Source organism: Ovis canadensis, chromosome 2 (genome assembly GCF_042477335.2).
Source record: "Ovis canadensis isolate MfBH-ARS-UI-01 breed Bighorn chromosome 2, ARS-UI_OviCan_v2, whole genome shotgun sequence".
Lineage (NCBI taxonomy): Eukaryota > Metazoa > Chordata > Mammalia > Artiodactyla > Bovidae > Ovis > Ovis canadensis.
The window spans coordinates 124,345,757-124,364,095 of NC_091246.1; the positions used below are offsets into that span (position 1 = coordinate 124,345,757).

Consider the following 18,339-nt stretch of genomic DNA (forward strand, 5'->3'; position numbering starts at 1 on the left):
CTGTTGTTCTAGTCTCTACATCTCTCTGAGGATCTTTCTGGCTAGCTAAATTGTGAGATGGAATCTGAAAACTTGTTGAGGACTCTTGTTTTTCTGTTGTTCCTTCTGGCTATGCTTTTTCTTGAAGGCTAACTTTTCATGTCTCATTTACAAACACCGCTTAACCTAAGACTCAGTGAACTTTAACTTTTGAAAATGTAACTCCCTAGATCTGTGGCTCTCAACTTTGGCTGCCTTTTAGAATCACCTTAGAGATTTTCAGAAACCCCAGTGCCCAGGCTTTACTTACCTCCCAGAACCATTAGTCAGATATTGGAGCAGGTCTGATGCATTTTTAAAGCTCTCTGGTAATTCCAACATGAAGCATAAGGTAATGAACTGCTGATCTACTAGTGATTCCTAACTAGTAGTTCAGTGTTAGCTGTAGACGTTTTTCAAAATTCCCCGAAGGCAGTGGTTCTTATAAGTTGCCGCTGTTGCTGTTTAGTTGCTCAGTTTTGTCCAACTCTTTTGCAACCCCGTTGCTCAGTTTTGTCCAACTCTTTTGCAACCCTATGGACTGTAGCCCACCAGGCTCCTCTGTCCATAGGAATTTCCAGGCAAGAATACTGGAGTGGGTTGCCATTTCCTTCTCTAGGGGATCTTCTTGACGTAGGGATTGAACCCATGTCTTTTGCATTGGCAGGCAGATTCTTCTTTTTTTTTTTTTAAATTTATTTATTTTTGACTGGAGGATAATTGCTTTACAATATTCTTTTGGTTTCTGCCATATATCAACATGATTCAGTCATGGATGTATATATGTCTCCTCCTTCTTGAACCTCTCTCGCATGTCCTGCCCCATCCCCAGGTTGTCACAGAGCACCAGATTTGAGCTCCCTGCGTCATATAGCAAATTTACACTGGCTATCTAATTTTACGTACGGCAGTGTTTATGTTTCAGTGCTACTCTTGCAGTTCATCCCACCCTCTCCTTCCCTTCTGTGTCCACGAGTCTGTTCTCTATGTCTGTGTCTCTATTGCTGCCGTGCAGATAGGTTCATCAGTACCATCTTTCTAGATCTGCATTCCCACCAACAATACAATAGTGTTCCTTTTCCTCTTCACCCTCTCCAGTGTTTATTGTTGATTTTTTGATGATAGCTATTCTGACTGTGAGGTGATACCTTATTGTAGGTTGATTTGCATTTCTCTAATAATGAGTGATGTTGAGCATCTTTTCATGTGTTTATTAGCCATCAGTTTGTCTTCTTCAGAGAAATGTCTGTTTAGGTCTTCTGGCAGGTGGATTCTTTACCACTTGAATCAAAATCCAAGGACTTGTTAAAAGGTAGATTTCCCATTCCAAATTCCAGTTTAGTCAGTCAAGGATGGCCTAAGAATTTGCATTTCTAGACGACCCAGATGCTGCTGCTGCTGCTGGTGGCAGTGAGCATGCCTCACTTTTGGAGCTGCTGCCTTGAAGTGTTGAGAGCGCATAGTTTTTATGCAAAGGGCCTTTTTATTTTCAGAATTTTTAGTAGAATTTTAGTATTATATGTAGTTGTTTTATGGATATGTTTTAAATCCTAATATAAAAGTATGAGAATAAGATAGGGAAAATGTAGCTTAAAAAAAAAGGTAGCCAAATAGTTTTGCCTCTGTCTTTATCTTGCGTCTGATCAATAAATTGTTTCCTGTAAGAACGAATTACAAGAAAACTTGAACAGTCCAAAAGATGGCTCCATAGAACTTGATTTTTATTTTTTTCTTTTTACTATAGAAAAAAAATTTTTTTTTCAGTAAGGAGAATGACAGTTTTACAGTCTCTTAATGTTTACCATGAAGAGTAGAGGGGATGCACGATGTAGAGGGGATGACTAAATTCTATTATGTTTCAGCTTTTGGAAATTCAAATGTTTACTTGATATTTTGATATGCAGTAAAATAAAATGTTTCTGAGTGGTTTTCTACTTGGTTAATCAAAACTATGTAAGATTATATCTTTACAATGTTTCTGAAATATACCAAATTATTCTGAATAGCAATTTGAAAGAATAATTTATTCTGTTTCCAGGAAGAAAGAATTTTAAGTTCCTTTACCTTTTATTTTAAATATCTAAAGTCATATTTTCTTAAGTTAATATATAACAGGAAGGAAAACTCGCTTTAAAATTAAAATTAATTTTAAATATATATAGAAGAGAAAAAAAGTTTTTATTTTGTATATGTAGTACTACCTGCATTTCCTTCCCAACTGAATTGAATTTAAAGAACTTTTGATTCTTTCCTTTCTTTGTCCCTTTCTCTCTCCCTTCCTCCCTTTTCTCTTCACACCAATGCATTTTACCATAGAAACAAAATTAGTTCCCCCAACTCAAAATATGTATACAATATGGTATTGTTTTCGTGTTTCTTAAAGTGTCCTGCAGATGCTGCCAGCAGAAGAATTTGTGATTAATGTAAGTGGAAAATTAAGGTTTCAAGGCATGCTTTAGAAGGGGCATATTCTGATGAATAGACAAAAAGTGGGAACTGGGTTGGGAACACTGAGCATATACAGTCTCCGAAAGGCTTTCTGGGTCACAAACCAGACCCATGGAAAACTGACTAGTGCTCAGTTAAGTGGGACCTGCTGAGTCAGATTAGGTTGAGCCACTGATTAATGTCACTGAGACATGTTCTTGTGAAAAGAATGAATAGTCTCACAGATTGAATTAGCTTGATGTACTGCAAAGGTCTGTAAGACATCTTTGTTCTGTATTATTTTTTCTTACATTGATTTTAAAAAAAATTTATTTATTTTAATTGGAGGTTAATTACATTGGAGGTTTCGCCATACGTTGACATGAATCAGCCATGGGTGTACATGTGTTCCCCATCCTGAATCCCTCTCCCACCTCCCTCCTCATCTGATCCTTCAGGGTCATCCCAGTGCACCAGCCCTGAGCACTCTGTCTCATGTATCGAACCTGGACTGGTGATTCGTTTCACATATGATAATATACATGTTTCAATGCCATTCTCCCAAATCATCCCACCCTCGCCCTCTCCCACAGAGTCCAAAAGTCTGTTCTTTATATCTGTGTCACTTTTGCTGTCTCATGTATAAGGTCATCATTACCATCTTTCTAAATTCCATATATATGCATTAATATACTGTATTGGCGGTTTTCTTTCTGACTTATTTCACTCTGTATAATAGGCTCCAGGCTCATCCGCCTCATTAGAACTGATTCAAATATATTCTTTCTAATGGCTGAGTAATGCTCCATTGTGTATATGTACCACCGCTTTCTTATCCATTCATCTGCTGATGGACATCTAGGTGGCTTCCATGTCCTGGCTCTTATGAACAGTGCTGCGATGAACATTGGGGTATCTGTGTCTCTTTCAGTTCTGGTTTCCTCCATGTATATGCCCAGCAGTGGGATTGCTGGGTCGTGTGGCAGTTCTATTTCCAGTTTTTTAAGGAATCTCCACTGTTCTCCATAGTGGCTGTACTAGTTTGCATTCCCACCAACAGTGTAAGAGGGTTCCTTTTTCTACTCACCCTCTCCAGCATTTATTGTTTGAGAACTTTTTGATAGCAGCCATTCTAACCGGCGTGAGATGGTACCTCATTGTGGTTTTGATTTGCATTTCTCTGATAATAAGTGATGTTGAGCATCTTTTCATGTGTATGTTAGCCATCTGTATATCTTCTTTATTAATTATGTTAAAGAAGATTTTTAAAGAAGCTTTTAACTTTGGTATACCTCTCCCCCCATGCCATTTAAATATCTTGATTAAAAAACATTATTATAATATTCTTTAATGTGTGTACATTGTAGTATAATGAGAACAGTGAGACTTTCATGGGCCATGCCATTTTTAAATGAGAAACCAGCCAAGAAGCTTTCAAAAGATCAGATATTATTAAGTCATTAACACAGCCTGGAAAACATTCTAAATTTACATTTTAGCCATTTCAGTTGCTCATGCTTGAGACTTTCATCATGAAGGCTGTATTCCACCAACCAAAGAATGTTCTTTTTCATGCAATAAAGATAGGAAGGGCTATGCATAGAAAATCGATCTTGTATTTGCTCCTGCACACCATTCGTTAGTGATGTTTTGTTTGAAGACTAATTGAGAGGCCTAGCCATGTTACAAGAAAAGAGTTTAGAATGACCAACCTTCCTCCAGTGAAATAAAAATCATAATAATTCTTACAACTAGAATGAGGTGTAATTGATAGGTAAATTGCAACTAAAGTATGTAACTTGATGATATAAATACATTGTGAATGGAATACATTATGAAAGGATCCTCTGATCTTATTCATCTTATAACTTTTGTCTTTTTTGTCTCTTTTGTTTGTGTCTTTTAAACAATGTCTTCATATTTTCCCCACTGCCGAGTCCTGGCAACCTCAGTTCAAGGCTCTGAGTATATGAATCATACTTTTTGTTGTAGTTGTTCCACAAAATAAGTGATATTACCCAGTATTTGTCTTTCTCCTCTGGCTTATTTCACTTAGCATAACACCCTCCAGGTTCATCTGTACTATTGCAAATGGCAGAATTTCCTTTTCTAAGATTGAATGATATTCCATATTTTATATATATATGTAATTTATACTATGTATATTACGTAATCACTATATCTAATATGCTATATATTCATATTATATATGTGTGTGAATACACACACACACACCACATTTTCTTTATCCATTTTTCTATGGACAGGCACATAAGTTGTTTCACGTCTTGACTATTGTGAACAATGCTGCAGCAAACATGGGAGTACAGATAACTCTTCAAGACAATGACTTCATTTTCTTTAGCTATACACCCAGAAGTGGAATTTCTAGATAACATGGTTCAATTCAGTTCAGTCGCTCAGTTGTGTCTGACTCTTTGTGACCCCATGAACTGCAGCACGCCAGGCCTCGCTGTCCATCACCAACTCCCGGAGTCCACCCTGCTTTTAATTTCTTGAAGAATCTCCATACTATATTACATAGGGGCTGTACCATTTTTCATTCCCACCAACAGTACAAGTGTTCCCTTTTCTCCACATCCCTGCTAGTGTTTATCATTTGTCTCTTTAATGACGGACATCCTAACAGATGTGAGGTGATAACTCATTGTGGTATTGACTGATGTTGAATACCTTTTCATGTGCCTGTTGGCTATTTTATATACCTTCTTTGGAGTAATGCTCAGGTCTTGTGCCCACATTTCAATTGGATTTTTTTTTGCTATTGAGTTGTGTGAATTTTTTGTATACAGTTGCCCCTTTGTATCCACAGGGGATTGCTTCCAAGACAATGCCTCCTCCCCTCTGCCATGGATACTAAAGTCTGTGGATGCTCACTGATGCATAGGTGGTTCAGTGGTAGAATTCTCGCTTGCCACATGGGAGGCCTGGGTTTGATTCCCAGCCCATGCAGCTTCAGTGTCCCCTTTGGGTTCTCTGATGGCTCAGATGGTAATGAATCTGCCTTCAGTGTAGGAGACCCAGTTTCCATCCCTGGGTTGGGAAGATCCCCTAGAGAAGGGAATGGAAACCCCCTTCAATATTCTTGTCTGGAGAATTCCATGGACAGAGGAGCTTGGTGGGCTACAGTCCGTGGGATCACAGAGAGTCACAACTGAGCGGCTAGTCCCTCACATAAATGGCATAGTATTTGCATATAACCTATGCATATCTTCTCATAAACTTTGAATTATCTCTAGGTTACTTATACCTAATATGATGTAAATGCTGTGTAAATACAATGTTAATAGTTGCTATTGCACAGCAAAATTCAAATTTTGCTTTTTGGAACTTTTGGAAAGTTTTTCTTCCAAATATTTTCAATTCAGTTGGTTGAATCTGCAGGTATGGAGAGCTAAGTGTATTCTGGATATTAACCCCTTATCAGTTATATGATATTTCTCCCATTTCAGATGGTAGATGATTTCAGGTCTCCATTCCAGTCTTTAATCCATTTTGAGCTGACTTGTGTGTGTGGTGTGAGGGACTTAGTTTCATTTTTTCCCATTCCAGTTTTCACAACACCTTGTATTAAAGAGATTGTTCTTTCCCCATTGTAGATTCTTGACTTTTTTGTTGAAAATTAATCAACCGTATTGTGTGGCTTTATTAATATTTATAGGCTCCCTTTACTTTTTTTTTTTTTGAGTGGGGTTCCATTGATATGTGCATCTGTTTTTATGCCAATACCATAGTGTTTGGATGACTATAGCTTTGTAATATGATTTGAAGTCGGAAAGTGTCATCCTTCTAGCTTTTGTTTTTCTTTCTCAAGATTGCTTTGGCTGTTTGGGGTCTTTTGTGGTTCCATACAATTTTTAAGATTATTCTACTTCTGTGAAAAATGCCAATGGAATTTTAAGAGATTATGTTGACTCTGTAGCTGCTTTGGGTATATGGACATCTAAACAATGTTAATTCTTTCAATTCATGAGCACAGAATATCTTTCCATGATATGTGTCTTCTTCCGTTTCCTTCATCAGTGTCTTATAGTTGTGTAAATGCAGCTCTTTCACCTCCTTGGTTAAATTTATTCTTAGGTAGTTTTTGTTGATTCAGTTGTCAATGGGATTGTTTTTTAGTTTCTTTTTCTGAAAGTTATTTGTGTACAGAAACACAACTGACTTTTGTGTATTGATTTTGTATTCTGCAACTTTATTGAATTTGCTAGTTTGAACAGTTTTTTGGTGGCATCTTTAGGATTTCCTATATATAAGATCATGTCATCTTCACAGATAGTTTTACTTCCTTTCTGCTTTAGATCTTTTTATTTCTTTTTCTTGACTACTTGCTTGGACTAGACTTTCTATGGTGAATAAAAGTGATGAGAGTGGGCGTCCTTATCTTATTCCTGATCATAAGAGGAAAGGCTTTCATCTTTTCACTGTTGAGTATGATATTAGCTGTGGGCTTGCCATATATGGACTTTATTATGTTGAGGTACATTTCATCTATATTTAACTTGTTGAGGGTTTTTATCATAAAAGAATGTCGAATTTTGTCAAATGCTTTTTCTGCATCTATTGAGATGATCATGTGATTTTTATCCTTCATTTTGTTAATGTTGTATATCATGTTGATTGCATATGTTGAACCATTCTTGCATCTCAGGAATAAATCCTACTTGATCATGATATATGGTTCTTTTATTGTTGAGTTTGGTTTCCTGATGTTTTGTTTTTCACATGTGTGTTCATCAGGAATATTGTCCTGTAATTTTCTTTTCTTACAGTGTTTTTGTCTAATAAGAATGGTAGACATTTTTATTGCTAAGCCTGTTTGTGTAGATCAAGGTAACCTGATTTCAGACACATGAATCTGAGACAAGTATGCATTGAACTGTGATTGTGCTTTATGGGCTTAGGGTGGAAGCAGTCAGTTGCAGGTATGATGGAACTAGACTTGAATGTGCAAGGATAAAGGATGATCAGTCGGAGGCTAAAGGAACGTATTGCAGTGCATTTGCCCTGGGAAGTTAAAAGAACTGTATTGACAGGCAAAGTTGTCTTATGGAGAAAACAGTAAAGTATATTAAGAGAGGGAGAATAATCAGACAAAAAAGGATATGAGAAATTCCCTCGTGGTCCAGTGGTTAAGACTAGGTGCATTCACTGCCAGGACCCGAGTTTGATCCCTGCTCAGGGAACTAAAATCCCACAAGCTGCGTGGCATGGCCAAAAAAAGAGAAAAAGAGCCTTTTTAAAGAATGAAGATTGGTAACATGGCAGGATCTATGAAAGGAAGAATAGAGAGGAAATTTTCCTTGGATTTCTAACTGTTTAGAATAAATTGTACATTCATTTTCATTTGTGTTCACTAATGAAATTTCTTCAAAGAGATGAAGATCTTTTTCTTGATAGAGAGGGTTAAGTTCCTACCCTCCCCCCATAGGATTCTCTCTACTTATATTTTGTTCTGCTATTTTAGGAAAGAGTAAAGATTGCTTTCATTTGCAGAATTTCTCATAATAGATTTTTAAGGTTATCTCATTTCTCAGCAAGCCTTTTTCGTAGGTAAGCATGGGGTTCTGTTTTTCAAGATATGATGGATTACCCTCTAACAAATGTTTCTCCATTGTTTAACCCCGTGTCACCCATTGTCTGTCTTATTAGATAGGGCCTTTTAGTCTGTCCTTTCCTCTACTCTTTTCACCCTGGCTTTTAGCCCAGACATATCTGGTACAGAACTGGGGAGTGCTTCCATTTACTAACCAGGAACTTCGCTTTACTGCTTGGGGCTTGCCCTCTGCTCAATCTCTATCCTCATTTTAAGGTATTGATTTCTGGGAAGTAAGAGTTTTAACTTTCCATGAGTGTGGGTATTCTTGGCAACTTTTGTAAACTTACAGATTCTCAGATCTACAGATAATTCTTTTCCTTTTTCCTTGGCCATTCCCTGTGGTCCTAATGGTCAGGATTTTCGCTCATTTCCTTTTTAACTGTGAAAGTGTTAGTCACTCAGTCGTGTCCGACTCTTTGTGACACCATGGACTGTAGCCTGCCAGGATCCTCTGTCCATGGGATTCTCCAGGCAAGAATACTGGAGTGAGTTGCCATTCCCTTCTCCAGGGGATCTTCCTGACCCAGGGATCAAACCCTGTTCTCCCACATTGTGGGCAGACTCTTTACTGTCTGAGCCACCAGGGAAGCATACTAGGTTTTGGTCTGTGCCATTCTCATCCTGCCTCTATTTTACCCCTACGGTGCGGAGTTGGATGATTTGTGGTCTAGAGGGCTTTGTGCCTTATTGATGCTTCAGATTATTTCACAGAGAAGAAAGAGGTAGAGGAGCTCCACTTGCCAATAATATGAGCTCATTCTCCTAAGGTATATGGACAGAGGAGGTTTAAGACTAACTAGAGGTTCATTTTGATTTTAGCCATAATGTGAGGTTGCTCTCAGCTGTTTGAACAACCAGCAAAAGTTACTGGATGTACTGGTTAGGCTCTGGGGATAAGATACTGAGCAGGATAAATCTGTTTTCTTTCCTTTTGGAGCTTACTGTCTTGTAGGTGGGTGTAAGGTGGTCTGGAAATACATGAGTACCAGCCTTAACTGTGTATGTATATGCAAGCACTTTAGTAATGGGGATGGTGTAGGGAAAGGATACTGGAGGAAGTTTTATTTAAGCTGAGACTTAAAGAAAAATCACCCAGGAACAAACAAGTTGGGATAGTAGAGAAATGTGATATAGTTGATGCAGGTGTGTTAAAAGGTTGATGGAGTATAGAAGATAGTGTGTAAGAAGACAATATTAATAGTATATGTGAAGCTGAGAAAATTCATGTTTGGGAAGAGTTAAGTGTGCCTAGATTTGAGACTGTGAAGGAGAAAGTGGTTCAGTTCTTTGGTTAGAGAGGAAGGCAAGAAGCCAGATCAGTCCTCTTATGTAAGATATATTAAGTTTATCCTGATATCAAGAGGGAGAGCCATTTTTAAGTGCTTTTAGCCAGGGAAATGGCTTGAATGGTGAATTTTAGACAGAACTTTCTCATGGGAAGAACAGGTGTAGGGGGCATGGATAGGATCGGACGTAGAGATTATTCAGGAAGCTATTGCAGGGATCCAGGTGAGTGATTGTGGTGATGTTGAGCTAAGGTAGAGATAATGAAGGGGGAGAAAATTAGGTTTAAGGGAGATACTTAGGAGGAGACTTGTGGGATTCAGTGATGTATTGGGTGTGAGAGATAATGGGAAGAAAAAGGCAAGGATTAATTCCAGATTTTTAGACTGGGCAGTGGGATGAACAATGGACTATTTAAGATTTGGGAGGAAGTATGGCTGGGGAGTGGGTTGGAGAGAGAGTGAAGGGAGATGAATTTAATTTGGGCCTTGTTAGGTGTGAAATGCCTGTGGGCTTATCTGTGTGGGAGGGTGTTGTCTGAACCACAGTGTTTCATCAGTTCTGCAGGTCTGGAGCTCAGGGTGAAAAGGCTATGGGCTTATCTGTGTGGGAGGGTGTTGTCTGAACAGCAGTGTTTCATCAGTTCTGCAGGTCTGGAGCTCAGGGTGCTGCCTAGGTAGGAAGTGTAACTTGAGGACTCAGGCACAGTATGCTTCATGTATGCTTCTGCAACATAAATTAAGTCATAAGTGATTGGTAATGGGAAAATGATATTAGGATAATGCAAAATTAGATTGGTTCAAGTGCAGTTTTCTTTTTTTTCCCTAGGCAAGGAGAGATAGGATAGGCAGTAGATGTATAATCATCTAGTGGAGCTTCCCTGGTGGTTTAGACGGTAAAGAACCTGTCTGCAATGAGGGAGACCCGAGTTCGATCCCTGGGTCAGGGAAGATCCCCTGGAGAAGGAAGTGGCAACCCACTGCAATATTCTTGCCTGGAGAATTCCACAGACAGAGGAGCCTGGTGGGCTACAGTCCATAGGGTCTCAAAGAGATGGACACGACTTAGCAACCAACACTTCAGACAGGAAAAGACCACTTAAGTAGCTCAGTCATTGCACTGTGAACAGGAATTTTCTTGTCTGTATTTTAAGAAAAAAAAAAACCCACAGAAACAAATGCCTGTAGCTCGGGGTGGGGGACCTCCTCCATTAGGCGACCCCCCAATTTCTGGCACTTGGTGTGGCACTTGGTGTTTCGTGGCAGTTCCACTGGCTCATAGCTACACTTCAACCACTTTGTCTCAGTATCTGCCGGTCCTGCTCTGATTAAAGTATTGTCATTCTTTCCACTTCATTTTTGTGCATTTTAAATATTGCTGTGGCATTCTTTATTCATATTGAGCTGGCGGTCCTAATCAAGTCCTTGGGACCATTTATACTTTCTATTAGCACTCAGATTACAAAGCTGTGTAGGTTTTGAGCAGACTGCTGAAACTATTTTTCTTATAAGATCTGCCCAGTTTTGTAGAACCTGAGGATTTTTTCAGTAACTCATGTTATAGCAGAGATACTTGTATTGAAAATTTGTCAGTAGAAAAGATTGTGCAAGGAAATGTGACAAAATAGAGTGAGAGCCAAAATAAGTCCAGAATGGAATACAAACGTTTATTGGCCAGAGGCAGAACAAGGAGCCTATAAAAGACATTGAAAAAAGGGGAGCCCAGAAGATTGGGGCAAACCAGAAGGATGGACTTGTCCTGGAAACCTTCATGTTGGTTTCTGTACCCCCAGAAACCTTTGATGGTAAAGAACCATATTCCAGGTTCATCTGGTAAATTTCATTCACCAGACTTAGAAGTCAGCTGTTTTTCCAAGGATGGTTAGCAATAATATTCTTCGTCGTTGGTGTTTAGTCACCAAGTTGTGTCCAGCTCTTTTGCAACCCTGTGGACTATAGCCCGCCAGGCTCCTGTGTCCTGGGATTTTCCAGGCACGAATACTGGAGTGGGTTGCCATTTCCTTCTCCAGGAAGATACCCTGCATTGCAGGCAGATTGTTTACCATTGAGCCACCAGGCTGGCCCCAGTAATAGCCGGGGCACTCGTTAAGTTTGTAATTGTTTTCTAGGCTTTTTTGAAGAGAACTTAGAATGTGTTTTGTTTTTAAGAGAAAAACAGACCCTAAATTAAATACTTCCTATTCAAATTTAGATTCTTACTCCTTTGATATTTGTATCTTTCTTCCCATATATGTTGAATATCCTGTTTTTTAAAAAAATAACATTTATATGGCTGAGTCTCTCTGCTGTGCACGTGAAACTGTCACAACGTGGTTAATCAGCTATACTCCCAATATAAAATAAAAAGTTAAAAATAACATTGTGACAAATTTGCTTTGTCTTAATGTGTGTAGTAGTTTCAGAATAATAATATCAACATTATTATGAAGAATAGTCACTTGAGATAATTGCTGTCTTTGCCTTATACCAATTTATTTTAGTAACTTAGCTTTTTCATATTTTCCCAGAGTATTTGATTCTCATGAAACAATTATTTATTTATGACTGTTATTTGGTAAACTCTGAACTCAAAAGATCAGAGAGGTGAAAGTCGCTCAGTCGTGTCCAATTCTTTGCGACCCCATGGATTATACAGTCCATGGAATTCTCCAGGCCAGAATACTAGAGTTACTTTTCTCTTCTTCTCCAAGGGATCTTCCCAACACAGGGTTCAAACGCAGGTCTCCCGCATTGTGGGTAGATTCTTTACCAGCTGAGCCACAAGGGAAGCCCAAGAACACTGGAGTGAATAGCCTATCCCTTCTCTAGGGGATCTTCCCAACCCAGGAATTGAACCGGGGTCTCCTGCATTGCAGGCAGATTGTTTACTGACTGAGCTATCAGGAAAGCCCTATATCAGGCATACCAGAGAGTAGCTTTCAGGATGCTAATTAATATGGATATTAGTTAATGTTTTGTGGAGCTAGTAGAAATCTTTGGTAAATCTGAGGTCTATTAAGAGTTCCTCTATTATAATAGCCCTTCTTGTTTGAATATATAATATAAGGCAGTGGTTTCTTAGAGCCTCTCTTTTTGGCAAAGTCGCTCAGTTGTGTCTGACTCTTTGTGACCCCATGGACTGTAGCCTACCAGGCTCCTCTGTCCATGGGATTTTCCAGGCAGTAGTACTGGAGTGAATTGCCATTTCCTTCTCCAGGGGATCTTCCCGACCCAGGGATCGAACCCCGGTCTCCCGCGTTGTAGGCAGACGCTTTACCGTCTGAGCCACCAGGGAAGTAAGCATCTGTTAAATATATAGGGGCTTCTCTTGTGGCTCAGACAATGAAGACTCTCCCTGGAATGCAGGAGACCTGAGTTTGACCCCTGGGTGGAAAAGATCCTCTGGAGGAGGAAATGGTCACCCACTCCAGTATTCTTGCAGTCACAAATACAGACGTTTAAATATAATATGTGATAATGCTATATTGGGAGAATGTGGTTATTGAGGTAAAAACCTTGAGTATGAATTTAGGAGGCATGTATAAGAGTTATTTCTAATTTATGTTTTAAAGTATGATGTACCAAATTCATATTTCTACTCTCTGGCTTTTTTATTGTGACATAATTGATGTATAATTTGTTTTAGATGTACAGCATAGTAGTTTGATGAATGTATATGTTGTAAAACAATGTTAATACTCATCGCTACACATACTTGAAAAAAATGTTTTTTTCTTTTGATGAAGACTTTTAAGATTTATTCTCTTGGCAACTTTCACATCTCTCTTTTTCTTTTAAACCAGAACTGTACCTCCAAAGATGTTAGACTGTTAATTCATAAATAAGTTAAATATTTCTACCTCAATTATTTGTTTCTGTTGAACATGTTTTGTCTAAACATAGCATGAACTATGTGCATCCAAAGCAGAATAAAAAAATGTGTTTGGTGCTAATCTCTGTAGTCTATCAGTATACATTAATGTTACATAATCAATATGTTAATATCACTAATATGCAGTATTAGCCTGTTAATATTAATGTGAGAAGTGTAATAAAAAGTCATTGTTTTTACTGTGTAGGCTGCTAATTTAAAGCGTGTGGACCTGAAGATACATTATGAAACTTATGATATTAACCTTCATACCATAGTGAGATAATGTGTGATGAAAAATCTATTTGAATTTCTAACAAAAATATCTAATTTCAAGACACCATTTATAACCGTGAATGATGTGAGAAGACTCCCTCGCATACTCTCTGATACTGTGACGCGCTGTTCATTCTGGACAGGTGCTTACTCATTCTCTCTGATCATAATTTAAATTCATGACTCTGTGTGTGAGCATGAGTCACATCACCCCATTGTATGCCTTTCTGACTTTGTTGTTTTCTTTACTGTGGGTGTTGGTGCTGGTTACTCTGGAACATTTATTTTTATTTTCATTTTGGTTAAAAGGACTGTTTTATTGTGAAACAACTGTCAAACTTACAGAAAAGTTGCAAAAGTAGTACAGAGAACTCTGATGGATCCTTCATCCACATTCCCTGTTATTTCCACAGTGGCTTTATTTTCTCTTCTCTCCGAAATGTGTCTAGTTTCTGGACCATTTGGGAGAATTGAAGACATGATAATCCTCTGTTTCTAAAGTATTCACTATGTATTGCCTTGGAATAAGGACACGAAAATCAGGAAATTTAATACTGAAATATCTGGAACATTTCTTTTTCAGCTACCAAACTAAATTGTTCTACATGTAGTTTGTTTGTTTTGTGTTGGGGGATTAATCTTGTCTTTAGTAGAAATTATGGAACAATTGACTGTATTAAATTAACTTTAAATACCTGTATAATTTTCAGTTTTTAGAAGTTAATATTGCTTTTTTGTCTAGAATAGCAATATTGAAATACAGAAGTGATGCTTATTTCTAAAGCATCAGATAAACCGATTTGCATTTTGAATGCTTTAATTCGGGGCTTCCGTGGTGGCTCAGTGGTAAAGAATCCACCTGCCAATGTGAGAGATGCAGGTTTGATCCCTGGATTGAGAAGATACCCTGGAGAAGGAAATGACAATCCAGTACTCCTGCATAGAAAATCAAAGGACACAGGAGCCTGACGGGCTGTAGTCCATGGGGTTGCAAAAGAGTTGGATACAACTTGGTGATTAAACAACAACAAAATTTTACTTTTTAAAGTAATTATAATGAAATCTTCTTTAAAAGCCTTAAAGCTATACCAGCCTTTCCCATCTATTAAACAGTCTGGAAACTCACCTAGCTACGTCTCTTAATTTAAAAAAAGTGTTAGATTGCCTAAGTTTTGCCTTTAAGAATGTGAAACTTAAAGAAGGTTACAAGTTTGCCTACATTCATATATTCAGTTATTCATGCTTATCCACATTAGTATTCCCTATATGAGATTATAACTATGGATCAGACTCATTTTACTTTATCTGCACAATGTTCGTACAGTATTGCAGTTAAAATTATTTAATAATAATCCATCTAAAAAGCAATGTCAGAATGCTTGCAATATCATAATTGTAAGACCCAGAAAGATTAAATGTAAAATAATAGAAAAAGATACCATACCAATACAAAATAAAGCTAATAGTTATTTTTATATCAAATAAGGGGTGTGCTTGCATGTGTGCTAAGTCGCTTCTGTTGTTTCTGACTCTGCCACCCCATGGACTGCCACCCCACCGCCAGGCTCCCCAGTTCATGGAATTCTCCAGGCAAGAACACTGGAGTGGGTTGCCATGCCCTCCTCCAGGGGATCTTCCTGACCCAGGGATCGAGCCCACATCTCTTTTGTGTCCTATATTGGCAAATGGGTTCTTTACCACTAGTGCCACCTGGGAAGCCCCAAATAAGGTACATTTTGTGGCAAAAACTTGTAATTAAGGACATTTCACAGTTATAAAAATAGGTATAACAAATCTAAATTTGTATGTCCTGTGAATCTTTCTATTGTGTATTTTTCTATTAGGCTTTAGTCATATGGTCTTATGTTGGATTATTTCTAGTCAAGTGCTGGTTGTTTATGACTGAGTTATTTCTACTTCAGTATTATTTGAGCCCTAAGATATAATCTCCTGACCTTTGTATCTAGTAGTATTTCGGCTAAGGGCTGTAGCATCCCAGATCATCTCAATTTGGTCAGGAATGAGAGGCTTTGAAGCTGATCTTCACTTCACGTGAAGGATTATTTGAATCCAGGCCACGGTAACTCATAATGTGTAATGTTTGGGGGCTCAATTCAGCAAGGCCTAAATTTCAGTTCTTGTTCTCTCAGCAGGTAAGACTTAGTTCAGTTCATTGAAAATTGTTCAGCCTTTCTCCTTAAGATCAGTGAGATCACATTCTGAAAGTAATCTTACTGATTATAATCAACTATAGAAAGATATTTTATAAATATTGTATAAAACTGTTTCTAGCAATGAAGCAGAACAGAATTACTTAATGAGTTTTGTAACATATGACACTGAGAAACAGTGGAACAAGCCTCTGCCTCTTTGAGATAACTACTGGTGTGATATTTTCAAACATTTAAAAATGTGTGGTCTTTCAAAAAACTGGAAAGTCCTTAAAGGAGAAATAGACAAAATCACAATCCTAGGAGAAGTTTTAAACATACTAATTTCAATAACAGATGAAACAGACATAAACAGTATATATATGTATGTACGTGATCATTTTACATGCACACACATGATTTGAACATTGTTCAGTAAACTTGATCCAGTTAATATGTAATCAATAACTTTCATGTTCATTTCATATGTGCATGGAGCATTTGCCAAAATTGGCCATAGAATTAGTCTTAGCATATTTCAAAGGATTAATCTGACAGGCTGTTCTCTGGTCCCAAAAGAATTAAGCTAGTTTTCGATAACAAGTGAAAGTGTTAGTCTCTCAGTTATATAAGACTCTCTGCAACCCCTTGGACTATAGCTCACCAGGCTACTCTGTCCATAGAATTCTGCAGGCAAGAACAAGCCCTAAGTGGGCCTTAGGAAGCATTGCTACGAACAAAGCTAGTGGAGGTGGTGGAATTCCAGCTGAGCTTTCAAATCCTAAAAAAATGATGCTATGAAAGTGCACTCAATATGCCAGCAAATTTGGAAAACTCAGCAGTGGCCACAGCACTGGAAAAGGTCAGTTTTCATTCCAATCCCAAAGAAAGGCAATGCCAAAGAATGTTCAAACTACTGCACAATTGGACTCATCTCACACACTAATAAAGTAATGCTCAAAATTCTCCAAGCTAGGTTTCAACAGTACATGAACAGAGAATTTCCAGATGTTCAAGCTGTATTTAGAAAAGGCAGAGGAACCAGAGATCAACTTGTCAACATCTGTTGGATCATCGGAAGAGCAAGAGAATTCCAGAAAAACATCTCCTTTGCTTTATTGACTATGCCAAAGCCTTTGACTGTGTGGATCACAACAAACTGTGGAAAATTCTTAAAGAGATGGGAATACTGGAGCACCTTACCTGCCTCCTGAGGAATCTGTATGCAGGTCAAGAAGCAACAGTTAGAACCGGACATGAAACAACGAACTGGTTCAAAATTGGGGAAGGAAAATGTCAAGGCTGTATATTGTCACCCTGCTTATTTAAGTTATATACAGAGTACATCATATGAAATGCTGGGCTGGATGACTCACAAGCTGGAGTCAGGATTGTGGGGAGAAATATGAATAACCTCAGATATGCAGATGATATCACCCTCATGGCAGAAAGTTAAGAGGAACTAAAGAGCCCCTTTATGAGGGTGAAAGTGGAGAGTGAAAAACCTGGCTTAAAACTCTATGTTCAGAAAACTAAGATCATGGCGTCTAGTCCCATCACTTCATGGCAAATAGATGGGGAAAGAATGGAAATAGTGACAGACTTTATTTTCTTGGGTTCCAGAATCACTGCAGATGGTGACTACAGCCATGAAATTAAAAGACCCTTGCTCCTTGGAAGAAAAGCTATGACAAACCTACACAGCATATTGAAAAGCACAGACTTCACTTTGTCGACAAAGGTCCGTATAGTCAAAGCTGTGTTTTTTCCAGTAGTCATGTATGGATGTGAGAGTTGGACCATAAAGAAAGCTGAGCACCAAAGAATTGATGCTTTCGAACTGTGGTGCTGGAGAAGACTCTTGAAAATCCCTTGGACAGCAAGGAGATCAAACCAGTAAATCCTAAAGGAAATTAGTCCTGAATATTCATTGGGAGGACGATGCTGAAGCTGAAGCTCCAACACTTTGGTCACCTGATGCGAAGAGCTGACTCATTCAAACAGACCTGATGCTGGGAAAGATTGAGGGCAGAGGAGAAGGGGATGACAGAAGATGAGATGGTTAGATGGCATCATCAACTTAATGAACATGAGTTTGAACAAACCCTGGGAGATAGTGAAGGACAGGGAAGCCTGACGTGCTGCAGTCCATGGGGTTGCAAAGAGCTGGACAAGACTGAGCAACTGAATGACAACAAAAACATTGTGATAAACAAAAGTGCAGAGTAGAATGTGAGGCAAAGGTTCTTACTGCTGCTGCTAAGTCGCTTCAGTCGTGTCCGACTCTGTGCGGCCCCATAGACGGCAGCCCACCAGGCTTCCCTGTCCCTGGGATTCTCCAGGCAAGAACACTGGAGTGGGTTGCCATTTCCTTCTCCAGTGCATGAAAGTGAAAAGTCAAAGTGAAGTCGCTCAGTTGTGTCCGACTCTTAGCAACCCCAGGGACTGCACCCCACCAGGCTCCTCCGTCTGTGGGATTTTCCAGGCAAGAGTACTGGAGTGGGGTGCCATGCTTAAAATAATACAAAAAATTATTAATAAAACTAGTGCATATGTGCGTGCCAGCTTGTTTCACTCATGTCCAACTCTTTGTGACCGCATGAACTGTAGCCTGCCAGGCTCCACTCTCCATGGAGTTCTCCAGGCCAGAATACTGGAGTGGGTAGCTGTTCCCTTCCTTCAGGGCATTTCCCA

The 18,339-nt window shown here is 38.7% G+C and overlaps 1 protein-coding gene and 1 non-coding gene across 5 annotated transcripts in view; both read left to right on the plus strand.

The window, feature by feature from the left end:
- The window catches only part of HIBCH (3-hydroxyisobutyryl-CoA hydrolase), a 122,993-nt gene that overhangs the window by 65,164 nt on the left and 39,490 nt on the right, over positions 1–18,339 (plus strand). The gene's annotated exons all lie outside the window — the stretch shown is intronic.
- Positions 5,348–5,418, plus strand: TRNAG-GCC (transfer RNA glycine (anticodon GCC)). The gene has a single exon. It is a non-coding gene; the product is annotated as a tRNA-Gly (tRNA).